This window comes from Vombatus ursinus, unplaced genomic scaffold (assembly GCF_900497805.2).
Source record: "Vombatus ursinus unplaced genomic scaffold, bare-nosed wombat genome assembly UNPS02014789.1, whole genome shotgun sequence".
Classification (NCBI taxonomy): Eukaryota; Metazoa; Chordata; class Mammalia; order Diprotodontia; family Vombatidae; genus Vombatus; species Vombatus ursinus.
In genome coordinates this window covers 18,124,784-18,145,980 of record NW_020954567.1, presented here as the reverse complement: position 1 = coordinate 18,145,980, position 21,197 = coordinate 18,124,784, and the positions used below count along the sequence as shown (strand labels likewise).

Genomic DNA, 21,197 nt, shown 5'->3' with positions numbered 1-21,197 from the left:
AGAAAGAAAGAAAGAAAGAAAGAAAGAAAGAAAGAAAGAAAGAAAGACATAAAGAAAGAAAGAAAGAAAGAGAAAGAAGGAAGGAAGAAAGGAAGGAAAGAAGAGAGAAAGGAAAGAAGGAAGGAAGGATGGAGGGAAGAAAAGAAGGAAGGAGAAGAATGAGAGAAAGAGAGAGAGAGAGAGAAACAGGCTCTGCCCTCAAGAAACTTACATTCTATCTTTAAGAATTATACTTTCCTCACAATATCCTTGTGAGGGAGGGAGTTTGAGGGTAAGGTTACCCATGGCCATGCAGGTATTAGGAATCTGATACAGGACTTGAAGCTAAATGTTCTTGTATCGAGGGCTGGCTTATAATCCACTGTGTGCTGTGCTGCCTCTCATCACAAATCCAGATCAGAATCTCCCTCTCCCCCTCAAATTTCTTTGTTGTGACATTCAACCTCCTGCTTCTCATCACAGATACAGATCAGAATCTCCCTCAAATTTTTCTGTTGTGACATTTAACCTCCATATGCCTCACTACAAATGTGTATTTAAATGCATATTCTTTTTAAAATTTAATTTTTTAATTAACAAAAATTTATTTTCTTTCCTTTCCACTTTTCCCCCATCACCATCATTGGAAAAGAAAAACAGACCCTTGTTTGTAACAAATATGTATGGTAAAAAAAAAAATTCCCCCATTGGCCATATTGAAAAAGTTTATGTCTCAGTCTGCACCCTCAGTCCATCACCTTTCAGTCATGGAGTGAGTAACGTGCTTCATCATCAGTCCTCTGGAATTGTTTGGTCTAAATCCATATCCTCTTCACTGATCATGAAAGTCTTTTTTTGTAAATGTATTTCAAATGCACAAACCTCCAGACAACCTTCTCCCCATGAGAGACAATTACCAATGCTTGTAATAGGATTAATTTGCTATCCTTAGAGGCAAGATCCAAACAGAGTTAAATGCAATTGTGAACTTCAATCCAAATGTAGAGAGCCGCTCGACTGCTCATCATATGTTAGCAGTGATGCCACAGGAATCTAAGAGATTTACCCGAGCTCCCTAATAGGCACGCATCTGTCCCTTCTTTAAATCCTGTTTTCTTGCCATCTGTTCCTTTATACCCCTCTTGGCTGTAAACAAAGTTAATGCACAGTGATTCATTATGCTACCAGAGAAAGGCACCTCCTCTCAATGCACAAAAGTCAAACTGGCTCTTGAAAGAACGAATATAAGTTCCTCTCATTTTCCAACCTCTCACTCCTACCAGAAAGCACAAAAACAACAACAACAACAACAACAACAACAAAAATCTGGGTTTTATTTTGAATAGAATCTTCAAATGGCAGTATTCAAGTAGTCTGAGTCTCAGATACAGAAAACACAAGCACTATCTGGGTAAAGACGATGTAATTAGGCTTGGGCTATGGCACACGTTTGTTCTGAATGTGACCACTCTTATTCTTCGTCCATTGGAACCTAATGGCATTGACAACTGTTTCTATGCATTTACTCCATTTCTTCTTGTCTAGAAATAATTACTGTAATTTAATATAAAGTAGCTATAATGAATAGAGTGGTAGATTTCAGTAGACAGACAAGCAGCCTCAGACAGGGGTGGGGAACCTGTGGCCTCAAGGCCACATGTGGCCCTCTAGGTCCTTTGTGCAGCCCTTTGACTGAATCCAAACTTCACAGAACAAATTCCCTTAATAAAAGGATTCGTTTATTTTGGATAGAATCTTCAAATGACAGTTTTCAAGTAGTCTGAATCTCAGATACAGAAAACACAAGCCTTATCAGGGTAAAGACTCATATACATATATGTATATGTATATATGTATAGATATATATGGACATATATATACATATAACTAGGCATGGCCCTCAGAGCCAGAATGGCCTGGGTTTGTGTCCTATCTCTGCACATACTAGGTATGTGACCCTGGAGAAATCATGACACCTCTCAGGACTCCAGGCAATTCTCTAAGATGATAAGTTGTAGTGGAGATGCCGACCTACATTAGGAAAAGGAGTTTTTTCATTGGTAGCTCACTACACCAAGAAAATCACAGGTTGCTGAAATCACAGGTTTGGTTTCTGTCCTTGTCCCTTCATCTTCAGATAAAGCATTATATTCCGACTATACAATTTAAAAGTAACCTGAGAGATCACCTAGGCCAGCCCTGTCATTTCACAGATGAACAAACTGTGTCTCAAAAAAGGGAAGTAATATTCAAAGTCACATGGCTGACAGATCCCCTTATACTAGAAATTCACCAATCAACATTTATTAAGCACCTACTATGTGCCAGGCACTGTGCTAAGTGCTGGAAATCCAGTCTTCTCACTCCAAGTCTAGGGCTCTTTCTACTGAACCACACTGCCTCCTCATGCCCTATATAGAGATATGTAAATTACCACCCAGTTATTGGACTGGTGAGGTTGCTGATTCTAAGGGCAAATCAACATGGACACTTAAGAACGATGTAGATGAAAACAATGCGTTTGCATGCTATGGTATTATTTTATTTTGTACAATATAGGCAGCTAGATGGTGTAGCAGTTAGGGTGTTGGTCCAGGAGTCAGGAAGAACTGGGTACGAATCCTGCTTCAAACGCTAACTGTGCAACCCTAGGCAAAGCCATTTAACTTAACAGCCTCAGTTTCTGCATCTGTAAAGTGGAGATAATAAGAGTAACTATTTCATAGGATTTGTTGTGAGAATTAAATGACATAATAAATGTGAATATCTTTGCAAACTTGAGCTCTATAAATGCTAGCTATTATAGGTCCCTATCTTAAGACCCTAAGACCTTGCACTTACAGTATAATAATAATTAGCAACTTCCAGAGTTATAACTAGGAATTTTTGTGCCTGGGGAAAATTTCACAACTTGGCAGGAAGTCAGCTCTCAGTTGTGTGGGGGGTTGGGAGAAGGCAATCCTAATGAGGCAGAGCAAAAACTCACCCCAGTAAGCCATCTGGTAGCTTATTTTTATTTATTATTAATTATTCTTACTAACTAGTTCTGTTGTAGGAGTACAAATGCTATTGGTGCCCCCTAAATTCACTCCCCTGGAGCAAAGTTCCAGTTGCCCTGCCCTAGTTGCCCTTGAGAATCACCAACACTTACAGAAGCACCTTTCCTCATGGTATCTCAAGCTTCCTAACAGACTATATACACAGAAGCCATTTCATACGTCTGTGAAATAAGGCAGCATCTGGGGTAGAAGGCAGCAGCTGTTTGATAAAGTCATCCTTGAGTCCCAGACTGTCCCCAAAGCTCAGTTTACATCTCCTCCTCCCAGATATTGCCAGTTGAGGTTGTAAGAAGATCTTCTGTGAGTCAATTTGTTTTCCTGCCTCCAATAACACACCATGAATGAGGTTTCTATCTTTTGGACAATACTGAGTAACCATGCCAATTTTCTGAAGAAGGTTTTGGGTTAGGACTTTGCAGTTTTGCAAAGTGTCTGGTTCAACGTGCTTAACAATGAAACAAATTGACAGACTTCCACTGATTTTCATGCCTATGTGCCTTTTCATTTGGTTGTGTGAAATGCTGCTTTTCTCTTCTCAAGTAGGCAGACTTCTCACCTCACAAGCAACTTGGGGGTTGTTGGCATGAAGAGCAGCTTCCCACAGCACTTTTTGAAGAGTTTTGTAAAGTGGGAAAACACTCATGCTAGTGATACAGTTCAATAAGAGGGGAAAGGGAATTGAAAGCATATTTTTTAAAAAAATTAGTTGGAATTATATTTATTTATCTCCTAGAGAATTGCTGGCCTATGCAACCCACAACATTTTACTTTGGTTCTGGAAGGGTAGAAAACACCCACCTTGAAAAGTCACATCCTGGGACATTAATTAACAGCGGAGAGCCAGCAGTCTTCTGTTGCCCTAGGATATTCAACATCCTGTCATCAGAAAGACATCAGAACATCAATCAGAAAGGTGGTGTCAATCCCCCCCTCCTGAGCCTCCTTCTTCCCAAGGCCAGCCCCACAATCTCTACCCTTGATCACACCCTTTAGCATCTCCTCTGGGATCTTGCTTTATCTACAATCCTCTGTGCCTTAGAATCATTCTTAGAGTCAGAAATGACTTAAAATATCACATAGTCCAACCCATTCATTTTACAGATGAGGAGATTGGGGTGCAGAGAGGTTAACTTACTTACCTAAGGCTGCATAGCTAGTAATTTTACCGGGCTTGGAGGGAGGAAGGGAATAAGTATTTATATAGTACCTACTATGTTCCAGGCACTTTCCTAAGCATTTTACAATTATTATTCTCATTTGATCCTCACAACAATCCTGGAAGGTAGATGCTGTTATTATCTCCATTTTACAGTTGAGGAAACTGAGGCACAGTGAGGTCAAGTGACTTGCCCAGGGTCACACAGCTAGTAAGTGTCTGAGGCTAGATTTGAACTCAGATCTTCCTGACTCCAGGCCAGTCTTTCTAACTCCAGGCCCATTAGAACTCAGGTCTTCCAAATCCTGGTTAAGTGGTCCTTCTACTATGCTATATTACTCAATGTTTCCCTCTGTATTGTCCTCTTCTATTCTGTTTATAAATATGCTTACATCTCTCTTGCCCCAAGAAAACCTTGCTACAACCCTGCTAAGTTTCTTCTCTGGTTACCTTTTTTTTTTCCTCCTTCCCATTACCATGGCGTTTATAAAATTATTAGTGTATGGTTGCCGCCATCACTTTGTCCCACCAGAGTTCAACTCCTTCAATTAGTAAGGAAGGATATCTCTTGGAGACAAAAAAAACAAAATATCAATACTTCCATCTCTATTGAAATTCTGGGGCACAAAACTCCTTACCTAGCACAATATGTTACAGGCATTTAATGAATGTTGGTTAATCAATTCATTGATTGATATTAATCCTCTAAATCTTCCATCAAGGGAATGTACCACAGGAATGGATCTCCCATTGTACTGGTTTCCTAATCTTGGTCATCCAGTCTCACTACCTTCCTTAATAATTATAGGTGACATTCTCAGCAATACAATGATCCAAGACAATCCTAAAGGACTCATGATGAAAAATGCTATTCACCTCCAGAGAAAGAACTGATGGCATCTGAATACAGACCAAAACATTCTTTCTTCCTTCCTTTCTTTTTCTTCTTTCTTTCTTTTCTTTCTTCCTTCCTTCCTTCCTTTCTTTTTCTTTTTCTTTCTTTCTTTCTTTCTTTCTTTTTTCTTTCTCTTTTTTCTTTCCTTTCTTCCTTTCTTCTTTCTTTCTTTCTTTCTTTTTTTCATCTCTCTCTCTCTTTCTTTGTTCTCTTCCACAAGATGACTAATATGGAAATGCTTTACAAGATTGCACATGTATAATCTGTATCAGATTGCTTACTCTCTCAGGGAGGGAGAAGGAAAGACAGGGAGGGATAGAATTTGGAAATCAAAACTTTAAAAAAAATAACAAATGTTAAAAATTGTTTTTATGCATAATTGGGGGAAAATAAAATAGTATTTAAAATAATTATAGCTAATATTTACATAATATTTTAATGCTTACATACCTTATCTCATTTTGAGATAATCACTGTGAAATACATGCTATAGAAATTGCTATTTCCGTTTTATAGGTTAGGACATTGAAGATTAGGAACCTGTCTAAGCTTACTTAATCTGTGTCGTGTTTATACCCGTTTAGTTCTTGTCTCTTCTGTGAGAATGTGAGCTCCTGGGAGGCCAGGATTATTTTCACCTTCTTTGTCTCGTCAGTGCTTAGCAGGGGGCTAGACCAAAGTAAGTGCTTAATAAATGTATGTTGATTGTTTGATTGATTGCACTTAGGTTTTCTACTCCTGAATCTTTCTTATAAAGCTAGGTCTGGATTAATGGGAATAATGAATCCCATGAAGTGATCATTTGTATTCCAATTCACACTACTGTATTTGAAGTTATAATTATGTGACATATGGTCATTGGTTCCAGCCCAATGGAAATATGCAGTTTGAATTAGAATAGCATGTATCTGCTCAGAGCTTCTGACTTTTTTTTTGGTTGTTGTTTGTTTGTTTTTTAGGCAATTGGGGTTAAGTGACTTGCCCAGGGTCACACAGCTCGTAAGTGTCAAGTGTGTGGTCAGAGGCCGGATTTGACCTCAGGTCCTCCTGACTTAAGGGCCGGTGCTCTATCCACTGCACCACCTAGCTGCCCCTGAGCTTCTGACTTCTTGAAGAAGGCAAGAAGAAGCTCATACAGTGAATGTGTATTCCTAGGGTTTTGTGTGGGTCTCTAGGCATATGCTTATTCTATGCTAGAGCTTGCAGGGAATTTGAGCAAGGTTGATATATGTCGTAGATTAAGCCCAAGAGTGGCATTCAGCCAGCTAAGCTCATTTCACTGTCTCTTGTGAGAGGGGTGCCTGGCTACCAACACTTGAATCTACACTGTAGTACTTTATACCTCTTGCCTATACCTGTTCTTGCTTTTTCACAATCTACCTCATCTTTGAACATGTGTCATCTCTCCAACTGGCTCTGTGAAAGTGTGGGCTTTGGTCTTCATTTTTGTCTCTCCCCTTCTCTTCAATATCCATTGCTTTGCTTCCTTCCCCTTCCCCACTTCCATACATGCACACACACACATATACACACACACACACACATGCACAAACACACACACACATGCACAAACACACACACACACATAAAGTACCTAGAATAGTGCTTTGCATACTACAGGCACTTAATAAGTACTTTGAAAAGAATATTATTTGAGTCAGAACTTCTGGCTTCAGAGATGATTCCTGAATATTTAAATAACAAAAGTATCAGCTTTCATCAGTTATATGACTTTGGAATTATACTCTTGATGATAACTATCAACTTAGTTTCATACCTTCATTTAACGAGTCGAAGTCCTGAAAGCAAATCTTTGACTGATAATTTCATTCCTACATCTCAACAGAGCATTTAGCAGCCCTCTGGTCTTCTTAAGGGACATATCCACACTGTTTTATAAATATCTCAATCAGAACGGAGACTTTACATTTGGAGAGCTCTTCATAATCATTTATTAACTAATCCTTGTAAAGCCCATAGGAAGAAGGCCAGTATAATCATTTCCATTTTACAGATGAGGAAATCAAGGTGGTGGGTAGTTAATTACATAACAGAGAGGAGACAAGAAGTCAGTTCCCAGGGTTCTGTCTTTAATCCATTGACTCATGACCTCTCTCTTGTGCAGGGATTAGGATTTTTACAATGATTGTGCAGCGTAATAACAAATTATTGTAGCAACCCAATAAGCCACATTAATGAAACTAAAAAAAACAGGTTGGCAACAAGTGGATGCAGTAGTTTGAATAAGCACCAGATGTGTTTCCTGGCACCAAGCCATTCCAGCCTCTGACCTCTGAGCTGCCAGAGCATGTGGGAATCTTTACTGCCTGGCCAAATTGGAGAAGGGATCTCATATTTAAGATCTTAAAAAAAAGATGAAGAAAGCAAATTTGCTTCAGAGATGATGAAAGACACTATTTGCTTCAAAATATCCTTCAAGAAAATGGTAAAGAAGTTGAGGCTTAATACTAATAGTCAATAATTTATTGAGCCTGTGAAATGGTCATATGTATTCAAATTTGCACTATTTGAAGTTATAATTTTATAAAATGTGGTCATTAGTTCCAGCCCAATGGACATATGCAGTTTAAATTTTCATAAAGCGACCACTTCAGGGAATTTGTTATTCACACTAATTGGGACCTTATTGTATACTAAGTGGTGTACTGGAGCCAGCTCTAACCAGCTGGCAAGCAGATTGTTAAATTTCCAGGGTAAGCATGTGCACCTTAGAGATGGTAAATGATACAAATCAGGGCTTGATTTACTGCTTTGTTGATTGTCTAGACTTAAGAACGTGATGAAGAAAATATAAATAATGCACATTAAACTTAAAAGTGTGTCCTGCCCTTGGGGGTAACCTGGTGGCACAGTGAATAGAGCACTGGACCTGAGAAAACTTGAGTTCAAATCCAGCCTCAGACACTTACGATCTGTATGACCTTGGGCAAATCACAACTGCTATTTGCCTTGGTTTCCTCAATTATAAAATGGAGATAATAATACCACTTACCTCAAAGTTGTTGTTGTGAGAATTGAAGTATGTGGCACAGAGTAGGTGCTATATAAATACTAGTAATGCTATTACTATGTACATTTTTTTTGGAGGTCCAGTTGTTAAACATTTACCAGCATATGTCTATCCCTCCCTTGTGTGGGGGGTATGGTAAGAGATACAAGAAAATCAGAAGGCACATCCCTGCTCTTTTAACTAGAATTTAAACTCTCCCCAACTGGAGAGAAAACACTAATACACTTGTAATGATTAGAGAATATTACAAGACAGTAAATATTTGAGTGCTAAGCGGTGTGGCCCTGCTGATTATGAGGTTAACAAGAGTTCGAGGAAGGGAGAGATCTGTGGGAATCAGAGTAAACAGGGCAGGTACCTTGGAAGAGGTGTGTCTTGAATTCAGCCTTGAAGGAATCAAAATCTTAGGGTTTGAAGAGCCCTTAGAAGTCATCCTGTCTAATCTTAGTTGGATGGCATTTCATGTAAGATCTAGGGGAAGGGTGTGTGCGTGCGTGTGTGTGTGTGTGTGAGTGTTAGCTGACTACAAGTTAAATATAAGTTTGCATTATGACCGGTAGTAAAAAAGATGAAGACGTGTTAGGCTGCAGGAAATGATCAAGAACAGGCTTCATCATGAACAGGTCACTCCAGACAAACTAAACTTGTAGAACAAGGAACCTAGCTTACCTAGATTTTGGCAAAAGCATTTGACAAAATTTCTCATGCTATTCTTGTGAATAGTAGGGATAGATGTGGGTTAACCTTACGTACAGTATAGTTAGGATTAGTCAAATGATGAGATACAAAGAGTAGCCATTGATGATCCAAGGTTAACTTGGAAGTAGGCATCTAGTCCACCGTCCCAGGAATTGGCGTTCAGCCTATGCTCTTTAACATTTTTTATCAGTGCCTTGGACAAAGACACAAAGAGCATATATGATCAGTTCTGTAGATCACACAAAGGTGGTAATGATAGCTATGATGCTAGGATCCGAAACGAACAAATAAACAAACCTGACGGGCTATAATGTTTGAATGAGTACAGTTGGGATGACATTTAATACAGATAAATGGGAAGAAGAAAATTAACTTCACAAGTACATAATGGGGAAAGCATGACTACACAGCAGTTTGCCAGAAAAAAAGATATGAGGGGCTTAGTGGACTGCAAATTCAATGAGCCAACAGTGTGATGTGGCAGCCTAAAGCCAAATGTGATCTTACACATTCAAAGAAACACAGTATCCAAGTCTATAAAGGTTTTGGTTCTACTACATGCTTTGCCCTGGTCAGACCACATCTAGAGTATTATGTTCAGTTCTAGATGTCATATTTTAGGAAAGAAAATGATAAAATGGAGAGTATATCGAGGAGAGCAACCAGAATGGTTAAAGGCCTTGAGATCATGCTGTATTTAAATCATTTGAAGGAACTGGGAATGGTTAGCCTAGAGAAGGGAGGATTTGAAGGGGATGGGATCACCGTGTTCAAGTATTCAGAAGGCTAGCATATGGTAGAAGGACTTGACTTGTTCTGCTTGGTTCCAGAAAGTAGAACTGGGTAGCATTGGGTGGAAGATTCAGTAGGACAGATTGAGGTTTGACGTGAGGAAAGGCCTGCTACCGGTTAGAGACATACAAAAGAAAAATGGGTCGTGTTAGGGCTTAATGGTGCTTCCTTCACTAGGGTTTTCTTCAAGTAAAGGCTGATTAATGGTAATGCTATAGAGGAGATTCCCTGTCAGGTGTAGGTTAGCCTAGATGGCCAATGGGGCCCCTTCCAATTCTGAGATTCTCTGATGGAATCTTTAACTGCAACAGTCAGTCCTCTCTACACTTTACAAACTTGGGATTTGTTCACTGGAGTTGTCTAGACTGAAGTCATTAGTCTGTTCTATAATCTCAGGCTCACTCTAGGCCAAACAGGAAGCATTTTGACTTCATACAGGTGACTAATTCTCCATCCATTTTTCCTCTTGGGTGTAGACCTGCAAATTCATCTGTGAAGGGGACTCCCCTCCCCCAGGAAGCTTTCTCCATCAGTGCAGACTGGCAACTCTTCCATGATTTGTGGTCTCAGAGACTTGCCTGGGGTCACTCAGTGATCTGTCTAGGATTCATAGCCAGTATAAATCAGTAGCAGTATTTGAACCTAGTTCTTCCTGACTCTGAGGCCAGCTCTCTGACCGCTAAGCCACTCTAGCTCTGCTTCTAGCTATATTGCTATGTAATCACCTGATACTAAATTCCTTTCCCATTAACCAGGGAAAGATATATAGTGTCTCAAAGCATAATTCAATAGCTATAAAAGTACACAAAGACAAGACTGTGATAGGACCAGGGTCTCTCATACCATTTTCCTCAGGATAAGGTTAATTTTCCATAAAAAGCAACAAAATTGTTCCTGGGACCACCCTTGATATCACTGCCTGGTCTCCTAAGGGCATAAAAATTCCCACCTACATGGAGTTAATGCTCTTCCAGCTAGGTAGCTGTCTAAAGATGACTTGTGTCATCAAATCCTGCCTTGCTTTCCAGATGTATTTCCATAAGGAAGAGGAAGGAAAGAGAACAAGCATTTATTAAACACCTACTATATGCTAGACCTGGTGCTAAGTGCTTTAAAGATATTTCATTTGATCTTCATAACAACCCTGGGAGATAGGTGATATTATTATCCTCATTTTAATAGTTGAGGAAACTGAGGCAAACTGAAGTTAAGTGACTTGCCCAGGGTCATAGAGCTAGTAGGTGACTGAGGACAGACTTGAACTCAAGTCTTCCGGGTTCCAGGCCTAACTTTCTAGCTGCCTTTATGGAGAAAAGGGGGAGGGTTGTCCAGAGGACCTAGGAACCTTATATCTTTGCTGGCTATCATTTCTGTGTTAGAGCAAAGTAAATCTCCTTTTGTTAACGATTTGATGACTTATGAATGCCACATTTAACCCTAGAATTGAACCTGAACTCATGGGATGCTGCCATCATTTCTGCTCCAAACAAAGGCCATCCATTGCAGGCAATCTTCAGTTCAACATAAGAACTGTCTATAAATTAGAGCTGGCCAAAAATACAGGGTGCCCCCCAAAATCTTAAAACTGCACAAAGACTTTTGGGACACCCTGCTGAATGGACCAGTTCAGATGATTGCAAGTTTCCTGACACTCCAGATGTTTGACACAGGGTACATCTGAGTCTTTCTGGAAAGTTAGGGAGGGAAAAGGCATTTAAGACAAAACTTTATTTTTCTGTAACTGGAAGAAAAAGAGAATCCTTCTGAAGCAACTGGCTAGTTCAAGCTGGTGCATGCTTTCGCCTCACTCAATTGGTTCTCCCATACTTTCTTCTAGCACTGGCCTTTTTATCAAAAGGTCAGCACAGTCTTTTTTATTGTGGGTTTCTTTTTTCCCATTAATGTATTTTATTGGTCAGAATTTGGGGGGAATGGGATGTTACAGAAAATGCCTCCTGAGTTTGCATCATTTAGATGCCGATTTTTTGAAGTTTTCTCTCTTGCAAAGAGACTCGTATTATGCTTTACGGTTTGTTGTGCTGTTAGAGAAGCATAAGCAAGTGAGATGACTGTCTCCTGAGGCATTCCTCAAACCAAATATTTATCTGAGGAGGCCACCCCCACCGAAGGGAGCATTTTAAGTAAATAAATGATGGCACAAACATATGTGCATACCAAATGGAAACATCACGAATGGCTATTTAGAGTTGCTGAGAAGTCAGCACAATCCAGGCCAGCTGAATACAGCTGGATAATCACAGGGGAAATAGAGGAGTGGAGAGGAGCCTATTGGCCATTTGCCCAGTGACCTGTGGAGTAAGCTGTACTTTTTTATGGGTGGAGAGGGAGCAGCAGTGGTCTGTCAACTCCAAAACTCTTCCAGTGCCTTGTCACCATGAGAATTTACATGGGTGTTGTATGGCCTGGTGAAAAAAGAGTGGTGAATTTGGAATGAGCAGATCTGGGTTTATATCTTAGCTCTGCTACTTACTATGACACCTTGAGCAAATCTTCGTCTCTCTTAATCTCAGTTTCCTCATCTGTACAATGGGGAGGAAGTAATGTTACCTGTGTTACCTTTTTGTTGTTTAGTTGTTTTTCAGTCATGTCTGGCTCTTCATGACCCCGTGGACCATAGCACACCAATGTTGTCCATGGGGTTTTTTTCACAAAGATGCTGAAGTGGTTTCCCATTTCCTTTTCCGGCTCATTTTACAGATGAGGAAACTGAGGCAAATAGGGTTCAATGACTTGGCCAGGGTCACACAGCTAGTAAGCGTCTGAGGCCATATTTGAACTCAGGTCTTCCTGATTCTAGGCCTGGCACTTTATGCACTGTGCCACCTAGGTGTCCCTGTGTTACTTACCTTGTAGGGTTTGTGAGAGCAGAGTGATTGGTAAAAACGTTATAAAGGTTAGACAGTCCTAGTAAACACTCAATTTCAAATCTTGACTGTGTAACTGACCTAGCACACATTGATATAATAACTTTCCATGTTTTAGCCATTGTAAGAATGGATACTGTAATCTTAGTGTATTTTTCCTTGTGAAGTACTTGGCCCTTAGCACATGTTCCACCTCCCCTGCTACTGTGGGTCGACACCCATAAGAAAAAATATAGCCAATGAGCCCCTACTGATGTGTTTACTATTACAAGTCAACTATAGGACGCATTAGTTCAAAAACATTCAGTCAAGCAATCATGATAATTATGATGATAACCGATGTTTGCAAAGTACTTTAATGTTTTCAAAGTGCCTTGCATGTGTTATTTCATTTGATTCCCATAATAAATCTATGAGATCAGTACTACAGGTATTACTATCCCTACATTACAGATGAGAACAGTGAGTCTTAGAGAGATTAGGTGACCATATTATACAACTGAAGTGTCACAGGCAAGATTAGTATGTAGATATCCTGACTCCCACTAGAACATGCTATCTGTTATAACATGATGTGAGAAACATGGACATATGTGCTACACTCTCCCATAGGTAACCGTACCAACTGTGAGGGAGGGCACACATGCAGACTATATGCAACTAGGGAACATACATGGGGTAGCTTATAAGCAGAGAATGCATAGGATCATAGGAACACATAAGAACTAGAAGAGCCAGAAGGGCTAGAGCTCAGACATCATCCAGCCCAACCTCTTGATTCTACAGATGAGAAAACTGAGGCCTAGGGGGTGAAGTGACTTGCCCAGAGTCATGTTAATAGTATGTGTCAGAGGTTGAATTTGAACTCAGGTCTTCTGATTCTAGCGCCAGGGCTCTTTTCAACATACCATACATATGACCAGGGAACATGTATGAAGTGGTACCTGCCTAGAGCTTATGTGGCCAGGGCACACTTATGGAAGGAATAAACATCAGGACGTGTGTGAACAGGGTATCTTCATAACCAGAGCAGGTCACGTCTCCAATTCTTCAATGCTACTAACGTTCTTCAGTGATGTCATCACATTACTCTCTGTTAGTCTTGTCTGTTGAGCATCTCAGATGGTCTCAGAGAATCTGAACTATTCTCTGCTATTATCTGTTGGGCCTCAGTTATTTAGTTTCTTCAGAGCCATTTAGTCTTTTAAGGATGAACTACTACTTTCTGCTACTATACACTGGAGTGCAGTGATTAGAAGGCCTCACCTTGTCACAGTGAACTCCAGTTCACTTACTGCCTAACTGAGACTTTTGAGCCCTCATATCCAGCCAGGCAGTCAAACTCTCAGACTAAGTCTTTTCTTAAGTTTTGGTTTCACATCCTCATCCAACCATCCACTAAGGTTAGCTTACCAAACTCTGCTTGTATCTGCGGATCTATTCCTCCCTAATTAGATGATGACATTCCACATCAAACTTGAGATCTAGAGCTAAATATCTGGTCTTCCAGAACCTAGACCCCAGTCCCTCAGGAAGTTAATCCAATCATTTTTGGAGGTCTAGCCCTTGAGCTGACCTCAGTTGATTGGTGATAGGATCTAGCCCTTAGACCATGTTTCTGCTTCATGACTCAATCATTGCTACCATCTACCTTCCACCACTTTAATGTGGGGGCCCCACTTTATACCTTCCCAGAATAAAATACTCTGCTCTAGTCATTACTCCCCTATCAGAATATAAACTCTTGAGGGCTTCAAAAATGTTTGTATCCTCAGTCCTTAGTACAGTGCCTGGCACATAGTAAGTGTTTAATAAATTCTTTTTCATCATTCTTTCATTCTTTTGTCTGCCTATTTGCTGGTATCTATTTAAGATTCTTGGTCCTAAACAGCTTTCTGATTTGGGATTAGAAAATTCCTTTTAACTCCTTTTCAATTCCTTAATTATGACTTTGTCTCTACCAAGCCCATTTGGGAGATTCTGATCGCCTAAACCCAGAATTATTATCTGGGGGGCTAAGAAGATCAAGCTTCTCTTGGTATCCAACATTCTCCCAAAGTGTCATGAAAATGAAGCTAGGATCAGGAACAAGACTGGCTAAAGAAGGCAGGGCTATCAGTCTCTCTGCCTGTTAACATTATTTGCATTCTTGCCTTTTAAAATATATCCATCTCTCTATCTCTCTCTCTCTCTCTCTATCTATCTATCTATCTATCTATCTATCTATCTATCTATAGATATATCAGTGTCATGTCAAATTCCACAAAAAATTATTTTATAGAGCCAGAAAAAAATCCACTCTATCAAAGTGAGATGGACAGTGTTATGCCTTAGTATCTCCATTTTATAGATGAAGAGTCCAGACTCAGAGAGCCTATCTTACTCTCTATCACACAGTTAAAAAGGTTTGGATATAAGATTCAAACCTACCATTCTTAACTCCATGTCTAATGCTTTTTCCATTGGATTTGGGGAAGGACCCCTCCCATTTTAAAGATGAGAACATTAAGGTCCAGGGGAGTGAATTGATTTGCTCTAGATCACACAGTTTGTATGTGGCAGAACTGGGTCTAGAGTCCCAGTGTCCAATTGCTAGATCAAATACTCAGCAGAGAGTGGTGATTCATTATATAGGAAAATCTCATTTGGCAAAAAAACAAAACAAAAAAGTCCAGGAATTAGGATTTGGCATCTGTGAAATAATACCATATTTTTTATCCTAAACCTAAAGTATGTGTTCAGTGCAGGTAACCACATGCAGAAAGGAGTCCAATCCTTCCCCTTCCCCTATGTCTGTATACCAGGGTACCCATTAGATGGAAGGACTTAGGCTCTCAGTTCCATGTAGTGCAATATAAATAGTTCTGCTTTGTCTTTGAAAATCTGAGGGAATGAAATGCAAGCTGTGGTTGAGCAATTAAATGCATAAAAGTTGGAAAAATTTTGTCTTTTTGCTTTTCCTAATATAGCTCAGTGAGGCCCAGGGAGAAATGATAGTGTCAGGAATTGACAAGCAATTAGTGCTTGGGTCCCAGCAGAGACCAAGGAAATTTGGTTGGGAAAGAAGGCTGGGGGTGGAGACTTGAGTGTCGGTTCTCATTCTTTCTCAGAGTTACAGGGCAGCAGCAGGAAAAGTACAGTCATCTGGATAGCCTGACCCCCTTCTCTCCCTGTATCCAAATCCTACCAAGGATGAAGTCATGTATTTGACTGTATCTGGCTATTCTCATCACCCCTTGCTGGATTTATTCTAACACCTTCCTAAATGTTCTCCCTGCCTCTGGCCTCTCCTCATTCTAATCCATCCTCCACACGACTACCAAAATTATTTTCTTAAAGTATGGGTCTAACTATGTCTCTCCCCAACTCAATAAACCCAAGTGGCTCTCTAGTACCCATAAGATCAAATATAAATCTCTCTGTTCAGCATTGAAAGGCCTTCCCAGCTTATTTTTCCAGCTTTATTACACCTTACTCCCTTTAATATACATTTTAGTCTAGCCAAAGTGGTCTTCTTACTGTTCTCCGTACATGGAAATCCTTCTCTCCTCTCTATACCTTTGCACTGACTGTCCTGCATACATGTTTTGTACTTCTTCCTCCTAGAATCTCTAGTTTCCTTCAAGGCTCAGCTCAGGAGCTTTTTCCACGTGAAGCCTTTTCTGATACCCTGGCTATTAGTGCCTTCTGCCAAAAATTATCTTGCAATCATTTTGCATCTATTTTGAATGTACATTTTTGTGCATGTTCAATAGATTGAAAATTCCTCAAAGATACTTTTTTCTTTGTATCCCTCATGCCCAGCACAGTGTCTAGTACACAGATGGTGCTTAGTAAGTGCTTGTTGGTTGACCGATTAATTCATTGAAGAATCCAAAATTATTTCAAGTTCTCTAGACTGGGAAACAGAGGAAGACAAATTGGGAAGGAGGCAGGAACAGAAAGGAAAATGTTAGGTTTCTTTGGATGTATGTTGAATTTGAGGATGGCAATGGATTCTAAACAGAGATGTCATACAAGTAGGTGGAAATTGGTCACTTAAGGAACAGCATTTAAGCTGAATATATCGATTTGGAAGTCAACTACACAAGAGTAAAAGTCGTGGAAACAGAAAAGATCTTTAAAGGAAAAGAGCTTCTGACCAAGGACAGATAAATGCATATTCTGTGGTCTTTCAGGAAGGGGAGGTATCTTTGAAAATTAGCCAATCAGGAGCAAGTTGACTGCAATTTGGACTACAATTTGGGAGAAGAGTTACAGGACAGGTACGTCTAATTGCCTGCAGGGTAGGGAAGCATTTGGAAAGACTGAAAGAAAGAGTTGATTCTTAACATCCATGAGTAATACAGGAAATGTTTCAACTCAAGTGAAAGCTGAAGCAAACTCCCCCCCCCTTTTTTTTGTGCTCTGATAGTGGGAACCCAAGAAGAATGATTGATTCGTCTTCACTATATTTCAATAAATAAAATATCAGTCCTTTGGAGAGTGAAGGCCAAGGCAGATAAGTCATTGCCCCAAATTCAGTTATACGTGCCATGGTTTCCCTTCTGCTCCTGCTTTAGGGAGGGTTATTAAATGTTTTGCTTTTAATCAGAACCAATTGTGACATTTTTCCCAGGGTTTGCCCTGAATGCCCTAAGGCAAGGCACGTGATCAAATTGCCCTATTTGAGGGAAAAGGCTTGTCCTCCACTGGAACAACAGATAGGGATTAGATCAAATTTCTGCAATACCTCTCTGCTGAAGACGAGGATGCTAGCTTTTCAGATTGAAACAATCTCTGGGTCAACAGGGATTCTTGCTAATCTTAGAGCTTCTCACTGGCTATTCCCTTGCTTTCTGTTTCACCATAAGGAAATCAGTAATTCCAGGGGGGATATTGCTTTGAGTCATATTTTCCACTTTTACTAAAGTTTTTTTTTCCCCTAAGCTAATGCTTCATTAGTTTTAGGTCCAGACCACTCTGTTTTAGGACTGTGCTTCTTAGTTGTCTAACTATGCTGGTACCATCATTTCAGAACTCAAATAAAAGTCTTCCTCTGACACTGGCCCAGGAGACTGCATATTTAGCCAATCCTAAACGACTAGGATGGGAGAGCTTGAAAACATATAAAACTCAACCTATTAAAATATAATAAAAAACTCAACCCATAATCATTACTATCAGAGCTGAAACTAGCTCATGGCAAACAGAACTTAGACCTAGGGCACCAATATCTGGGGGGAAGGGAGCTACATTTTCTCCTCATGATGATTGTTGCCATCACAGAATACAACTGCCCCTGGGCTGTTACCTCCAGGGTTCTGTCACTATGATGCCCCTCTTTGAGGCCCTACCTTCTCAATCTTCTAAGCTCTCTCCTAGCTAATTGCCTTCATGATGGGACTGGCCTCAGTGCTATCACAGATGTACTGCATTGACCTATATTCCCAACCATATTGGTTCCTGTTTAAAAAAACAAAAACAAAAACTAATTATATCTCTGAGTAGCATAGGAGAAGAAATAATCAGTAAATGTGGTAATTTTATTGGAAACTTAGTGGGAAGGCTAAAAGCCATGGCATGTCAGATTTTCCTTATTTCTTTGAACTTTCTCTTCCACCAAGACAAGAGATCATCTTTGTTCTTCATTAGCACCCTAATCTTGATCACAGAAAATTAAATAAAGACCCTAAGATAGCCAATGATTGACTGGTTAATAGAAACCTACTACCAAGGCTTTTCTCTGACTATCACATCGGTATTTCAGTGCCAGAGCACTCTTCCCTGTAGTCTAAGTTCCAGAAGGAAGGCCATATACATACTATATGGGTGTGCTTAATTGATAAATCCAGTGGGGAATGTCAACTTGGCAAGTAAATTTATATTTAAATTTAGTTGCATATTTGTGATATGCAACTAGTAAGGATAAAAAAGAGATTAGAACAAATCTTATCTCTGAATTTCACCATCATGTCATCATACAATTCAAACAATTTTCATGCTTTAGTTATATAAAATAAACGCTTTGAATACTCCAAGATGCTAATGAATCTGTGGTTTCAGTGATATGACCACTCCTTCCAAAGATGCAGATTGTAATGTATCCATGTGGGCCCATTCTCTGGTACTCTTGTCCAAATCCTCCCCCCAAATCCACCACAGACATGCTGGGAGCCTTCTTCTCATTCTCTTGTTGTAATATGGATACCCATGGGACACATTGGTATTCCAATGGTTACTCCCCTTGCTTTCACTATGTGACTGGTCCATCTTTTTTTTTCAGTCATATTTTTTTCTGACAACATCCTTTATACTGATCCTTCATCACATTTGCTCACTTGCCATATGCTTCAGCTCATTCATACCCACCACATTCCTCTTCATTGCTCTTTGGGTAATCTTCAACTTCAATTTCTGAAGCATGATACACAAATTGTTGTTATGCAACAACAGTGAAGAATATTAGTGTTGGAAAAGACATCCTTGTTTTAGAGAGAAAAGTGGTGTCCTTTAAAGAATGATATAATTGCCCAGAGGAAATCTACCTTGCCTTCCTCATCCCATTCTGTTCTGGGCCTGGCTCATGCATTGTCCATTTGTAGTCTCTTCCCAAAGATAGATGAACTGATGGACTAGCTCTCTGTGTTGTTCATCCAACTACATGTCATAGTCTGGATAACAGGCATTCTTCATCCCTTTAGGTTCCCTCCCTCGGGGAAAAATTAGGCTAAATTATTATTTAAAAAAATACTAATTTTTTTAATCCCCCCCCCACCATGGGGAAAATTAGGCTAAACTATTTATTATTATTTTTTTTAATTTTTTTAGGCAATTGGGGTTAAATTACTTGCCCAGGGTCACTCAGCTAGTAAGTGTCAAGTGTTTGGTCTGAGGCCAGATTTGAACTCAGGTCCTCCTGACTTCAGGGTTGGTGCTCTATCCACTATTTCACCTAGGTGCCCCTATTATTATTTTTTTAAAAAAATTAATGTCTTATATTTTTATGTCATCTAAATCTCCCCATTTCCTTTCTCCCTTTTTTCCCAGAAAGTCATCCCATATAACAGAGAACTTCTTAAAAAGAAAATGAAAAAGAATAGAAAAAAAAATCCGTAAACCCAATGGAAACATCAAAAATTCTGCAACTACATGCAATGTGCCACAACCATAGACCTTCTGCCTCTGCAGAGGAGTAGGAGTAAGTAGGTATCCTTTCATATCTCTTCTTTGGGGGCAAGCTTGTTCTTTGTAACTTTACACCATTCATTTTTTATTATTTTGTGGTTGTTCTTTCCATTTCCACTCTTACAGTCATTTTGTGTGTTGTTTTCTAGGTTCTGCATCAGCTCATGTAAGCCTAGGCCAAATTCCTTTGAATGATCATAGGTCTCACTTAGGAGGCTCAGCAGTGTTCTGTGGTTTCATGCAAATAGCACAGTTACATGAAAACAAAAGCATCTGGAGGACCTCCATCCATAGGGAATTCTTCTTCCATTTGAATCTTCTCCATGACAGTGGCAAACAACTTCGGTGATTGTGCATCTCTCCATTTCACGCTTTGCTTGATATTAACTCTCAGAGGATCCTCAAACAAAGAAGGCTGTGTTGCTACTTCTTTCAAGTATCTTGTATAGTTTTAATTTAAGTATCATATGCTTGGGTAGACATCCCCCCTAACTCAGCAATGGGGTTGAAGCCTGCCAACTTGGTTTAACCCTTCTGCCGAGATAGTTTTACCGGGGTGTAGCCACTGCTTATGTTACAGCTTTTTGGAGCCACGGGTAAGAGTGGGATGAAGGTAGACACCAAAGGTGGATGAGCAGCCCTGAAAAGGGCTTGGCATGATCTCACACCAGAGGTGCTAGTCTTCACCGAACCATCTTGGCAGACAGGCTAAACCAGGCTGAGGGCAACCAACAGGCTTCAAACCCGCTGGTGAGTTAAGGGGATGTCTACCTCAAGCATGTGAAGGCTTCCCCCCACGGAGTGGGTGGATGAGAACAATTTGTTTCAATGGCCATGACGGTGCCTGAAGCAGGCTGGTTGGTTGGTTGTTGGCCTTTGTTCTTGAAGAGGACCAAAATAACATCACTATGCTACAGTCAAGTTTCAGTGTGTCCAACTATGGCTGGTCAGATCAATGTGAGCTTGGGATGTTCAACCACAAGTCAGGCACAAAAAGTCCAGTGAGCATTTGGGGTGGATTATCCAAATTAGTGCATCTTGCATTTCCATTGAGCTATTTCAATTCTACTTTGCTCATAGAGCACAGCACCTTCTCTGATGTGGGCATACCATGCTGAGTGGTCCTGTGCCAGTGTCTCCCAGGTAGCACAATCAGTTCCAAAGTTCTTAAGAGAGACCTTGAGAGTGTCCTTGTATTGCTTCCTCTGGCCACCAAGTGAACACTTGCCCTGTGTGAGTTCTCCATAAAATAGTCTTTTGGGCAACTATACATTTTACATTCAAACAATGTGGCCAGTCCATTGGAGTTGCACTCTCTGTTTTTGTCTTTTTGTTTTTGCTTTTTGGTGAGGCGATCGGGGTTAAGTGATTTGCCCAGGGTCACACAGCTAGTAAGTGTCAAGTGTCTGAGGTCAGATTTGAACTCAGGTCCTCCTGATTCCAAGGCAGGAGCTATATCCTTTGCACCACCTAGCTGCTCCAGAGTTGCACTCACTGAAGCAGAGTTTGAGTGCTTAGCAGTTTAGCTTGAAAA

At 40.1% G+C, this 21,197-nt stretch overlaps 1 long non-coding RNA gene across 1 annotated transcript; it reads left to right on the top strand.

Annotated features, from left to right (window-relative positions):
* The first annotated feature begins 5,687 nt into the window (after positions 1 to 5,687).
* Positions 5,688 to 20,298, top strand: LOC114047602. Its single transcript, XR_003569636.1, has 3 exons — positions 5,688 to 5,768; positions 19,526 to 19,680; positions 19,813 to 20,298. It is a non-coding gene; the product is annotated as an uncharacterized LOC114047602 (long non-coding RNA).
* Positions 20,299 to 21,197: the final 899 nt, after the last annotated feature.